Genomic DNA, 13,292 nt, shown 5'->3' on the forward strand with positions numbered 1-13,292 from the left:
GATGACGACGCGTAACGTACGGGGATGATGATGATGATGATGATGATGATGATGATGATGATGATGATGATGATGATGATGATGATGATGATGGGGATGATGGGGATGATGGGGATGATGATGATGATGATAACTGCGTAGCAATGGCGGGGCAGTTGAGCGGGAATAAGTGGATCTCTCTTTACTGTGATCTCTTGGCCCTCCCCTGTGCCGGCTACCTGCTTCGGACGATCACACAGACCGTGATTTTTGAGTCACCAGACCTGCCGAGGCCGCTTGACCTCTCCGTGCTTCGCCGGTCACATCATCAAAGAGTTCTCGGCCAAGGGTCCACGTCATCGCGTGCAGCCGCTAGCTCGGCGTGCCGGAATGACTCTCAACGCCGATCCTTCGATCTGCGACAAAGCGGCCTTGGACGCGGAAGAACAATTGGTTAAATGAACAACATTCCCAGATTCAGTGGCGTAGCGTGTCATTTTCATTTGTTGGATAGTCGCTAGCTCATCCGTGCTGAAAGTGGGATTTTTTTCCCACCTGTCATCCGGCCTCTGTAAAATCAAGAAGTGGGGTGGGCCGGGTGGGGGTGGAGGGGGCTGAAACCGTCTTCTTATGGGGCGCTGCATAAGCCGGACGATAATAAGCACTATTAAAAATATGGTTATCAAAAGCTGCCTCTTGTCTTACAAAAAGGAGGAAGAATCGCCAGCGTCTCCATGAAGGCAACTCTCAAGCATTTGAACTGCAGGTTTTAAATGCTCAACAGTATATGCCCCTCTCTTTATTGGTATTTACCAGAAACACTTTCGATTTCAGCAAAAAATCGAAGCTTATCAACGCCGAAATTACCATTCGTGGTCTATTGCCATTTTACAATAGTCTGGTTGCGCGCAAACGTTGTGACTTTTGAATTCAGGAGGCGAGATTCAGACCTAAGCAGATCTAAACATAATTTTTTGTTTGTAGAAATAATGGCCTATGATTATACGCTTAGTTTGTTAACGTTATATTTTCTGAAAATTGCGCTGTTTAGATGGACTAAGCCTGCGAACGCTTTACAAATTGAACTGTTATCCTTGTAAATGAATCTAAGACTTTGAAATTGATTTTTAAAAGTAGTGAACGTATTATTAGTTAGCTGCACGATTCTCACGATCGAGGGTCTTGGAAACCTCACTTTACAGTTACAACAAAATTAATGAGTATCGTCGGAAGTCGATGTCTTGTTGATGAAGATGAAAGAATGATTTTTTTCAGTGACTAGAAAATTCAAGCCTTTACATTTGTTTCAATTTTTTTCATTTAAGGTAAACCTTGGTTCATCTTTGGTAGTGCTCCGCTACTGAGTATTGTGATGCTTTTTTTCAGCCAAGCTGCACGCTCACATCAATAATGTCATAGCACTGCGCAAGGGAAGATACCCTTTTCGCTCATATTCCTCTGTAGCACACGATTGTCAACAATACACGAAAACTATCTTTACTGAAATAAAGGCAATTTCAGTTCGGTAAATAAGTCAATACCGGCTGATAATCTTGTCATAAATTGTGTTCAGTAAAATCTTGAACCTTCGAGACATATGCCATTGGGGGCGCTGTTTATGATTCAAATTGATGTACATATATCAAACGGTGCATTTAAAGCTTTTATGCTGTTCGTTCTTTGTTTATTTAGTGCTATATTTGGGCTGTTGGACAGTTGTAAAATTACCTTCAAATTTTTGTTTATTACAACTAAGATGGGAGGGGGTGATCCAATGGGACCTCGGACCAATGGGGACTTCGGACCAATGGGACTTCGGACCAATGGGGACTTCGGACCAATGGGACTTCGGACCAATGGGGACTTCGGACCAATGGGGACTTCGGACCAATGGGACTTCGGACCAATGGGGACTTCGGACCAATGGGACTTCGGACCAATGGGGACTTCGGACCAATGGGGACTTCGGACCAATGGGACTTCGGACCAATGGGGACTTCGGACCAATGGGACTTCGGACCAATGGGACTTCGGACCAATGGGACTTCGGGCCAATGGGACTTCGGACCAATGGGACTTCGGGCCAATGGGACTTCGGACCAATGGGACTTCGGACCAATAGGGACTTCGGACCAATGGGACGGACGTTCCAGCCAGACGGAATTGTGGGGTGATAGCATTGTGTTCCCATTATCCCTTTTTCTAAAGATTCTCTTCTGGGGTGATGTTTTTCTATTGTAAAAAAAGTGGGGTGATGTGTTCTGAAAGGAACATCACTCCACAAGGGTGGTATGGTCAGAACGTCCGACCAATGGGACATCCGAACAATTGGACGTTATACCAATGGAGAGCAATGGGACGTCGGACCAATGGTACTTCGGACTATAGAGACGTCCCCGATCCCGGGTGGTCCATTCCCTGGTCAAATAGTGGGGGGATAAATCCTCCCCATCCCCTAGCCCCGGGCTTTACGCTTTTGTCAGTGCGGTGTTCTGTCAAAACTCTTCTGTGCAGTTTCAAGAATTTGTGTGCATTTAAATATTGGATAAATCTATATCTTTCCAATAAAATCATAAAATGTCGTAATTTTAAAATAAAATGCCAACAATTATTCACAAAGGCTTCAACAAAGTAACTTCCTTTTAGTTGTTTAAATTTTAAACTGCACTTTCCTTTTTAAAATTACCTTTAGATGCCAAATAGTCTGTGAAATTTACAAAGGCCTATTGAAAACACTTAGGATCTCAACTTCTAAGTTAAAAAAGTAAAAAAAAAAACACCCGTAATTATTGAAAAAGAAAAGAAATATATACTTCCTATTTTGTGGTCTATTTCCATTACAAGATTAGCCTAAAAACATCCTGTTTAATCTTTAATGGTTCCTATTCCTCGTGAGCCTTTTAATAGGTTTGCAGCTAGAGTAAAAAAACAATCCAATGACACCGAAGTCTTAGGGTCTGTTGCAGTATGGGGATTAACTTGCAATTGCAGTGATATTACTGAGCGAATGTGCGTTCAGATCATTAATAATTTTTTAATTCGCATGTAATATTATACGCCAAATCCAGTGGACGCCTTATATTCCCTAAAGCAAGTAGTTACAAGTTTGTGATCTAAATTAACGTTGAAGTAAAATACAAAGAGTAGAAATTTAAAGTTGGTATATAGGCCTAGGTACTCTTTCAAACTTTCGATTTTCTTTTCCGAAAGAAATTAAAGGAATATAATGCCCTGTATACAAATAAATTTGCTTGTTTGTTTTTGCAGGCCTGTGTACAGTTTTATTAATCAGAAATTGCGCACACTATTCAGAACGAATTAAAGGAGCGTCCCGCTCTTAATTCTAAAGTTGAAATTAATTAATTGATTGCTTGTCACAGGCTGATTTTTGTTCGTGCGATGTCATTGGAAAGCTCATAACTAATGTAATGCTAGAAAATTATCAATTCAAGGTTCCTAACCAAAAAGCACATATACACAAACTTTAACAATTTTGTTTTTACTCGTTCGTTTTTTTTTTTCTTTTCAAGATCGTTTTAAAATCAAAGGACCAACTTTGGCTAAATGGTAGGGGCCTATTCGTCGGTGGAAGATTTAAATGCGTGCCTAGAATGACTAAGGTCAATTTGTTTTTAATTTGTGTTTAAGTTTTTGCCAAAGTGAAATGTGGTCTGCTAAAGCAAAGCCATTTTGATCTCTTCATAGTGTCAACTGGGGTAGAAAATACCTTTAGAAGCAAAGCTGAAATCATTTTGACTTGTTTTTCTTTATTGGGGTTGCGTCAGATTCTTTATAACAATGATAGTGCAGCAAAAAAAATATGGGGGACACATAAAAGTGTTTTGCGTTGACTACCCCGGTCCCGAATAAGCACCAAACGGCTGGCCTCCAAGTGAATGGCCTCGCAACTTCGCAAGGGAAAGTAAGCCATGTACGAATCGCATAATTCATGGCTACGGCTTCGTTTCTTGTAGTGTTTACCGTATTTTGAGAATCCGAAGCCGCAGACGAAAAATACAAGTTTCATTGAATACGGCTAAAGTTATGATCAGTCTTGCACCTGTCTCGTTTCCGCATAGTGTGTGACGACAATGTTTCGTGCACCAGTCCTGAATGACGGTCACGCATCAGTGACCACGACTAGCAAGTTGACGTGTTGAACATTTCGACTGCAAAATTTGCAGTTGTTCCTTTCTAATGTTTTGGAAATTGTAAGGGTTTTCTGTTCAAATTGTTGGATGTGAGTTACAGCCAGGTTCCGTTTCACGAAACTGTATCGCTGTTGGGTGACACAATCGCCTTATCTTCTTCCAAACCTCTCGGAAACAAGTTGCGGTCTTGCGGAAGTTGTCAACCGGTGCTTGTGGACGTGGGCGCAATGGCGCAGTCGGCGGGTCCATCGGGGAATTTCATGCCCGCTAACTTCCGGGTTCGAGGACATCTTGCCATGGAGCATTTTACTCGCTCGCTTCTGATTATCCTGTCCGTGGTATTCGGTGTAACAGGCAAGTTTAATAAGGCATCATTTACAATACGAAAAGTCTCAGTATTGTATTGAGGAAAGATTCCCATCTTGCCATCACTTGTCACCCACCCTGTGCACAAACCGTATCGAGACTAGCTGGAGTTACCGCAGCCCTATATTTTATCGATAAAATATAGGGCTGAGCATGGAGGAGTAACTCCAGCTAGGTCACTATTAAAGGGAAAAATTAGTGATGGCCAGATATGGGAATCTTTTCGATCTGGATTGTGCTCAAGACACTGTTGTCGTGTTGTACAAAATTGGAAATGTTTTTCAATCCCAGATTCATGTCTTTTTAACATTTTTGCAATGTCTGACCTTCACTGAGATAATGGGGAAAAAATGTGGCGTCGGGATGCAACATTTTCCCCCAAAACATCCTAATTCAGTAACTGCCAAATTACATTTGTATCAAGATTTATCCATAGATTGTTACAGGAGAATTTCCTTAGAAAATATTGCGTCATGGTGTAATTAATTAAAGTCATATGGTCGTATCACGACTAGGAGCCTGAACGTTCAAGCTAATACCTCTTATATGCAAAATGCTGTGTTTGTTCAAAAACATATCTCAAAAGTCACCGAAATTAATTTTCTTGTATTGATGTGACATTAATTTTTCTATTTTCTATAAGGAATTGTATATTTAGCCGGCCAGTTTAGGGTTCTTTCAGTAAACAATATTTTGCCTGTTAGATTGTACAGCGCATTATAAAAGGTATTTAATTACCTCCACTGTTGTGCAGCACCCGATGGCCTAGTGGATAAGGGCATACCGGTTATCTGTACATGTAGTTCGTGAGTGAGAGATCCCTGGTTCAAATCCCTACTGGTGATATTTACACACAAAAAATCATTTCAAAAAATTAAGAATATTGTTATTTCTTATTTTATATTGACTCCAACATTTAATTACAGAGTACATGTATCACATTTTCTTTTTGTGATTTGTGACTCTGGAGGAGTTTTTATTTAATTAAAGAAAAATAAAGTCCGAAATTGTGAAAAGGTATTCCCCAATGGCACGTTATTGTTCATGCAACAAGTCATACCTACATGTAGATGAGTTAGGACGTGTTGACAAAATATCGTCTCAAGCTAAAATTTTGCATGATGATCTCATTCGTTTAAAGTTCTTTTATCTTAAATCGGGCAAATTAAACATGTTTCTTAATATGTTACAATATATCTTCCTAAAATCACTTAATCTTTTTATTTGATAAAACGAAAACATTTAGCGAGCCACCCAAACCTATTTCTGCGTTTTTCTCAAAGCAACTCAAAACTGAGATGCAACCTATTTACACTGACACGACGATGTCAAGTTTTGTGTTTAAAAGTTTATTTAGGATCCCTCTATTTTTCTGGTTTCACTCAGTTTTGCTTTACTTCTTGCAAGGCATTTTTTAATTTCAAAATTTTTATTTGCAATCTCAAGCTGTCATTTTCGTTGAGATTGGCACTGTGTAAAGTACTGTTTTTACATCATTTTGAGTTTTAACAGAATTTAAGGGAAAAATGTGACAAAATAATACCAGGTTTGGCAGTGGACGATGTGCAACGAATAACATTCCATGGTTGTCGGACCGCTGTTTTAGCTGTCCATTCAAGTACATGTATAACCCCAATAGAGCAAAAGTTCCATATACCTGGCCACCATACTTTCACTGCCAAACATTTCACCTCAGTGACCTCAGCTTGTTCATTGAAGACAGATCCCTTAAACTTGCTTTAGTAAGGAAAACTAAATTCGTCTGAGAAAAAGTTGTTATACATGTACATGTAAGGCCATATGTTCGGACTTCCAATTGTATAGGCAGCCAAACTCGGGAAGCCGGGAAGTGTAGCGGTGTGCACATGCGATTGTGGCTGGATACGGATAGTTCATGTGTAACATAGTTGCATTGGCATTTCAGGACATTTTTCTGCAAGTGGCTCAAACTATAAAATATAATGAAGGAACATGAAGCATATGACTGAGTTTAATAGTTCTCTTCATGACTGACATGACTACAAACAATGCAGTTTTACTGTTAGTAATAACCATTTTGGACACATCGCAAGTTATTGCATCATGGCGTGTTAACTGCATTATGTGGTATTTTTACTCCATAAGAAATGTGTACACTTCGATTCAGTTTAATACAAAAGGCCAAATAAAACAAAATACTGCTGCTTCTGATTGCGTGGCATTTAAAGATACATTGTAGGGTAGGTAGGTGGAAAAAAAATGTTTGGGGGGGGGCAATTTTTTTGTGTACGATCATATGGAGGTGTCTGTGTGTAGTCAAGGTATAAGGTATTAATTGATGATTTTCAGGGTTTTCCCGTCATTTTTCCTCCAAAAAAATAGGGTAGAGGCTGTCAAATATATTAAATAGGGTAACCGGAAGCAGGTCTATAATTTGTTTTGGCCCAATTCTCTGTTTTAAACTTTGCAAATTTAATGATATAGTGCACCAATTGACAAACACCTTTTACTTTATATATATATACATTGGGTATATTCATCCAGCAAAATTAGATTTTCATATTAATATTCAGTGTGTACTGTATGTGTTACAACTAAAGTAAAAGAAAATTACAAGACACCAGGCGCGGATCGGGGGGGGGGGGGGGTGGTTCAAGGAGAAAACCCAAAACCAGCTCTGTCAAAAGTAATTTTGATGCCCCGCGGCGAAGCCGAAAGGGCATACTGTTTCTGCCTTGTCCTTCCGTGGGTGGGTGGGTGGGTGGGTGGGTGGGTGTGTGTGTCCGGACAAATCTTGTCAGTGCGATAACTTGAGAAATACTTTACATATGAACTTCAAATTTGGTTTGTGGATTGTTCTTGGTAATCCTAAGAAGCCTTTTGCATTTGGGGCCGAAAGGTCAAGGGTCAAGGTCACAGTGACTAAAATAAAAGAAATTTTGTCAGCGCGATAACTTGAGAAATACTTTACATATGAACTTCAAATTTGGTTTGTGTATTGTTCTTGGTAATCCTAAGAAGCCTATTGCATTTGGGGTCGAAAGGTCAAGGGTCAAGGTCACAGTAGCTGAAACAATAGAAATTTTGTCAGCGCGATAACTTGAGAAATACTTAATAAGAACTTCAAATTTGGTTTGTGGATTGTCCTTGGCAATCCTAAGAAGCCTTTTGCATTTGGGGCCGAAAGGTCAAGGGTCAAGGTCACAGTGGCAAAAATAAAAGAAATTTTGTCAGCACGATAACTTGAGATATACTTTACATATGAACTTCAAATTTGGTTTGTGGATTGTCCTTGGCAATCCTAAGAAGCCTATCGCATTGGGGGTCGAAAGGTCAAGGGTCAAGGTCACAGTGGCTAAAACAATAGAAATCTTGTATTTACATGTATTCTGAGATCATAGGGATTAGGGATTAATTCATATAAAACCTACAGAAGACACTAATGCTGTCAATGAACGTTCCATGTGACCAAGGTACATGTAAGTTGATGTTAGAGTGGTGTTATGTCATGGAAACAGTCACGGTTGCGGGGCATTTGTGTTTGTAAACACACCTGACTTGTTTTTAATAGAAATTCATTAAAAATAATGCAAACATCCCACCCCCCTGCTCTGACACGCAAACAAATTATAGGGGGCCTACTGGTAATAATGTCTGCTTGTGCAAAAAAAAAAATGGTTAGAGCCAGCTTCCGGAAGCAGAACTTTAATTTTTTTGTGTGCATAATCTCTGTTTTAAACTTTGCAAATTTAATTCAAATAGTGCACCAATGAACAAACACTTTTTACTTTATACATTGGGTATATTCATCCAGCAAAATCAGATAAATTTCCATATTAATATTATTTTTATTTGACCAGGACATGTCATACAAACAATATTACCAAAAAACAAGTACATGAACATAAAGAAAAGCGAAGCAAAACAAGTAAATAAGCAAATAAGTAAATAATTGTTTTATCCACACAGTAACATTAACAACAATAGACCTATGAAAACATGCATTCTGAGCCATGCTCTTACTTGGGTCAATATTGGTCAAGTGACCCATTGGTTTGTTAAAAGTATACCAGTGAAAATGGAAGGCAATTTTGACCATTTGTGAACTTTTAAACAGCAGGAGGGTTAAAGTTTCAAAGGCAGATATTCAAATGAATGCACACAGAAGGTGACTGTTCAGAGTGTACTGTATGTGTTACAACTAAAGTAAAAGAAAACTACAAGCCAACATGCATGGATTGGGGGGGGGGTCAAGGGAAAAAAACCAGCTCTGTCAAAAGGTTTTTCTTTAAAGAAATTCATTAAAAATAATGCAAACACCCTCCCCCTCCCCCTGCTCTGACACCCAAACAAATTTTACTGGTAATAATGTCTGCTTGTACAAATAATAATGGTTAGAGCCAGTTTGGTTAGGGGGTATTTGTACAGTATTCTGTAATATACCGATATACTGTTAATAATCGTCGGATTTGAACAGCGCTCCCATTGAAATTATGGTACGAGCCCCCCCCCCCCCCTTATTGCTTTTACATTTGAGAATTATTTGCTGATGAACCCCTAGCTGCAGAAAAATCCTGCATCCCCCTGGACACTAAATGTCTTTGTGTTTTGGCTTTGTACTTTCAACAGGTGACACAGTGCACCTGACAATGGTCACGCCCACACCTTACGGGGCGGGGTCCTCAGCCAGCATCAGCTGTTTCCGTAGCAGTCCTGATAATGACGTCACACTGGGCTTCGGGAGACCATTCCAGATAGCTCTGCCAGGATCTACAATACAAACATCTACCACCCTCCCTACTGGCAGTAGTCAATCAGTGAATGGACAAATAGTCACACAGGATCTGACCACCAGTAATGATGCAACTGGGTTGTTTTATTGTGAAGGTTCCAATAGAGGGCTAACAACGAGGGTATACAGCATCATCCACAGTGTGAATAGTAAGTAAATTCATGGACATCACAGTGTTAAGATGAATCAAGAAACAATTGATGTCTGTGAAATATCGAATTAGTCAATATTTTTAAAGGGTTCATGACATATACAGGGTGAGCCAAAAAAGGCGAAAACCAAATGTCGGGACCATTGTTTTAGCGATGTAGCACTTCTAAAATCTAGGATATGAAAGCCCAGTTCATAAGCTTTTTTTTAGTACAAAAATCATTCAGATCACTCAGAAATGTACTTTTCAAGTTACGTAATTTTAAACACAACCACCGTTTTAAAGTTTGTCCACAGATCACACAAAGCTAAGTGTTTTTTCAGCAAAACGAAAACAAATCACATCGTTTTCGTTTTGCTGAAAGAAAGCACACATTTTCTTGTGATCCTAGGACAGAACTTTAAAACGGTGGTTGTGTTTAAAAGTCCGTAACTTGAAATGTACGTAAGTGATTTGAATGATTCTTGTACTAAAAGAAAGCTTATGAATTGGGCTTTTATATCCTATATTTTGAAAGTGCTACAAAATGTACATGCAGAACTTCACTAAAATAATAGTTCCGACTTTTGGGTTTCGCTTTTTTGACTCGCCCTGTATTGTACTTTGGAACATATTTTGCGCATCTTTCTACTCCTCTTAACCTACGTGTCATCCCTTTTTGGTAAGTACACTTCTTTAAACATTAAATAAAAAAAACCTTGCTTTTCCTAAAAACTGAGGACGCTGTTGCTGTGATGTCATTTTAGGAAGATACTGTTTAGTTTAGGGGTTTTCTGTTAAAATTGGAACCCAAAATTGCTCATTGTAAACATTTTGCAGAAAACTTTGCTTTGAGACAATAAATCACCCAAAAAAAATTTAGGACAGCAAAATATCAAAAATGTTGGCAAAGTTTTGTGCTGAAACAGCTGTAACATGGAGGTTTTTGCCTGAAATGACCAAAAAGGCACCAAAAGCCACGCACCGTCGATATTAGAATTTTCAATAATCGATATATCAGAAATTCAATGTCGAGTATATTCGATATTTCGATTATACCATGAACGAGTTCAATTTTAAAAAATATATAAAAAATATAAACAAAATTAGGAAATGTGGCACCTGTTTTTAATTTTTGTGGCCCCCCTCGGTACTTTAATATCGTACGGGGAATGATAGAGCGACTCCTTGTTTGCAGGGGACATATTAAGTCGTAAACCCCAAACATGACGGGTGGCGTCTGCCAGAGGTGACTGTCCGACCCTTAACTTGCATTAGGAATCGAGTATGACTTTTGGGGTAGATTTTTTGACTCAATAAATACAGTGCACTCTCTAGTCACAGTGTTGAAGAAAGAAATTCACTTTTCTGATACTGTCGATATCATTCCTCAATATTGAACTTTTCGAAAGTTTTGATATTAATCCTCAAAATCAGAAGGTACGATATTTCGACATGATTAAAAAAATGAAATTGGCGATATCGATATCAAAACAATATCGAATAATTAAGTAATATCGATATATCGACGGTGTTTACAAAATGCCCTTAAAATGACAAAATAAAAATTGAAAATATGGTTAAATGGGACACAAAGATGCATTTACAAGGACTGCTTAAAAAATTACATTACATGGGCCCTCTAATATATGCATTGTAGATGTCTGTCAATTTTATAGACAGTTCGTACATTGCGTATTTTATCACTTTTGTGAAATTGCTCAGAAATCCCAATTTTTCTGCAAAAAAAATACAATACAACAAGGGCCCAGGGCTTTAATGACTTTCAACCAAGGGCGGATCCAGGGGGGGGGGGCCAAAGGGGGCCATGCCGCCCCCCCCCCCCCCACCCCAAAGAAAGACGAAACCATTTTTTTTTTTTTTTTATGTGACATCGCAATAAAGGCAGGCAATGAGTACACCACCATCTTTTCCTCAAAAAAAAACATTGGTTAAAGTGGGCAGAAATTGCCTCAGATCGCACCACAGAGCATCTAGAATCCAAAAAAATTTCGGGGCCCTTAAGCGGGCCCCGAACCCCACGCCGTAATTTTTTTGACCCACTTTTTGGGGGGACCAAAACAAATTTTGGCCCCCAAAAAATTGTGTTCTGGATCCGCCCTTTTGCACAGTTTTGTTCCTTTAAAATCTAAAACATGTATTTACTTTTCTAAGAAATCAACATGTGTAAAGAAGCTTTAAAAACGGGAACAAAGTACCGGGTAGAACATACAGACCCTTTAAAAACAATTACTGTCATATATTTTGTTTTAATTCCCTTTTCAAATTGCTGTCAATATTGCAGGAAGGTTTGAGCCACATAATGGACTGGTGACAAAGACTATCAATGCAGAAGAAGGTGTCACTCTCGTGATTAACTCTGTCAATTCTGGTCATACTCCTCTGTGGCGTAGAATCAGAGATGGAACTTCGACAGATTTAGATCAATACAGTCGATTGTACAATGTCACGGTTCCTTCCTCCATGGTCAGTGATGGAGATTTGTTTGCCACTTTACAGAGTTCGCTGTCAGTTGGTGATAATCACTTTAGTATGATCAGAGTCATAGTCAGAGGTAAGCAAAAAAAACATGAATTACCCATGAACATGATTATTTATAGGAATTTTGCATCAGGGTGATGTTAATTTCAGTAGGTTTGCACTTCATCAACAATTATTTGTAAACACTATATACTTAGTAATGTCAACAGGCTTGCAGGAACAATTCACAAGCTTACTCGGGTGGGACTTGATCCCACGACCTCCTGGAAAGACATCTGCACTTATAAGCAGGAAGTCGTGGGTGATACTTTTCGGACAACTCTTGAGTATACAGTGTTTGTTAAGATATATGGCCCAATCTGGATTGAACAAGATTATCCATAGAAAAAATCCCTAAAAAGAAAACATTTTTAAACATAACCTTTTTATCTTAATGGACATTTTGTTGTAAAGTTGAGTATTGATGGATATGGTACGGGATGCGGGACATAGCATTTGAAATGTTTCTCTTTATCCTCGCTGAAGAATTGAGGTCAGTTATATAATTGTATGTGAACAATAGTGATGGTACCATGCTAGGGAATAAATGGGTACCACTGACATCAGTATCTCTCAAACGCACAGTTGAAGTTCTTTTTGCATGGGTGACAACTTGTAAAGGGTATTTGTAACATTGAAATTGATGTCAACTCTTCATTCGACCTCACTGATAAGCAAGATCACTGAAGAGTTTCATCTGATTGGAAATTTCACTTGCAAAAATTTTCTTTTTACACAATCACTGATTGTGTACGAGGAACATTTTCGCAAGTGATAGGCCTATGTGCAATGTTACAGCAACTTCATGGTGCCATCTGCCAGTCTTTGAATCTTAGCGTGGCATGATATGACATGATATAATAAGATATCACATGTATCACATGTCAGGAACAAGAAATATTTTACAATGAATAAATATTTGTCACACTCTGAACAACTTGAAACAACAAAATGTTTTTAGAAATATGATTGCAATAGTATTGAGCATGGCTACAGAATAACAAAACATAATTAGTGTAGTTGCCCATTTTTGATACAACTTGTTTTCAAGGTTGTACTTCAGGCAAGTGGGATCCTCCTGCCTGTGTAGGGGTGTGTGATCTGTGTTACAATGGAGGAGTGTGTGATGATGAGACAGGAGATTGCATCTGCCCACCAGGATTCAGTGGACCAAACTGCCTCACAGGTAAGCTCATTGCCTGGTCTGTCTGTCTGTCGGGCGGGCTGTTGGTCTGAGTGTGTGATCTGTGTTACAATGGAGGAGTGTGTGATGATGAGACAGGAGATGGCATCTACCCACCAGAAATCAGAGGACCAATCTGCCTCACATGGTAATGACGTTAATTCATCTAAA

At 39.0% G+C, this 13,292-nt stretch overlaps 1 pseudogene; it reads left to right on the forward strand.

The window, feature by feature from the left end:
- The first annotated feature begins 4,139 nt into the window (after positions 1–4,139).
- LOC119736617 lies at positions 4,140–13,273 on the forward strand (annotated as a pseudogene).
- The last annotated feature ends 19 nt before the right edge of the window (positions 13,274–13,292 follow it).

This window comes from Patiria miniata, unplaced genomic scaffold (genome assembly GCF_015706575.1).
Source record: "Patiria miniata isolate m_02_andy unplaced genomic scaffold, ASM1570657v1 HiC_scaffold_3, whole genome shotgun sequence".
NCBI lineage: Eukaryota > Metazoa > Echinodermata > Asteroidea > Valvatida > Asterinidae > Patiria > Patiria miniata.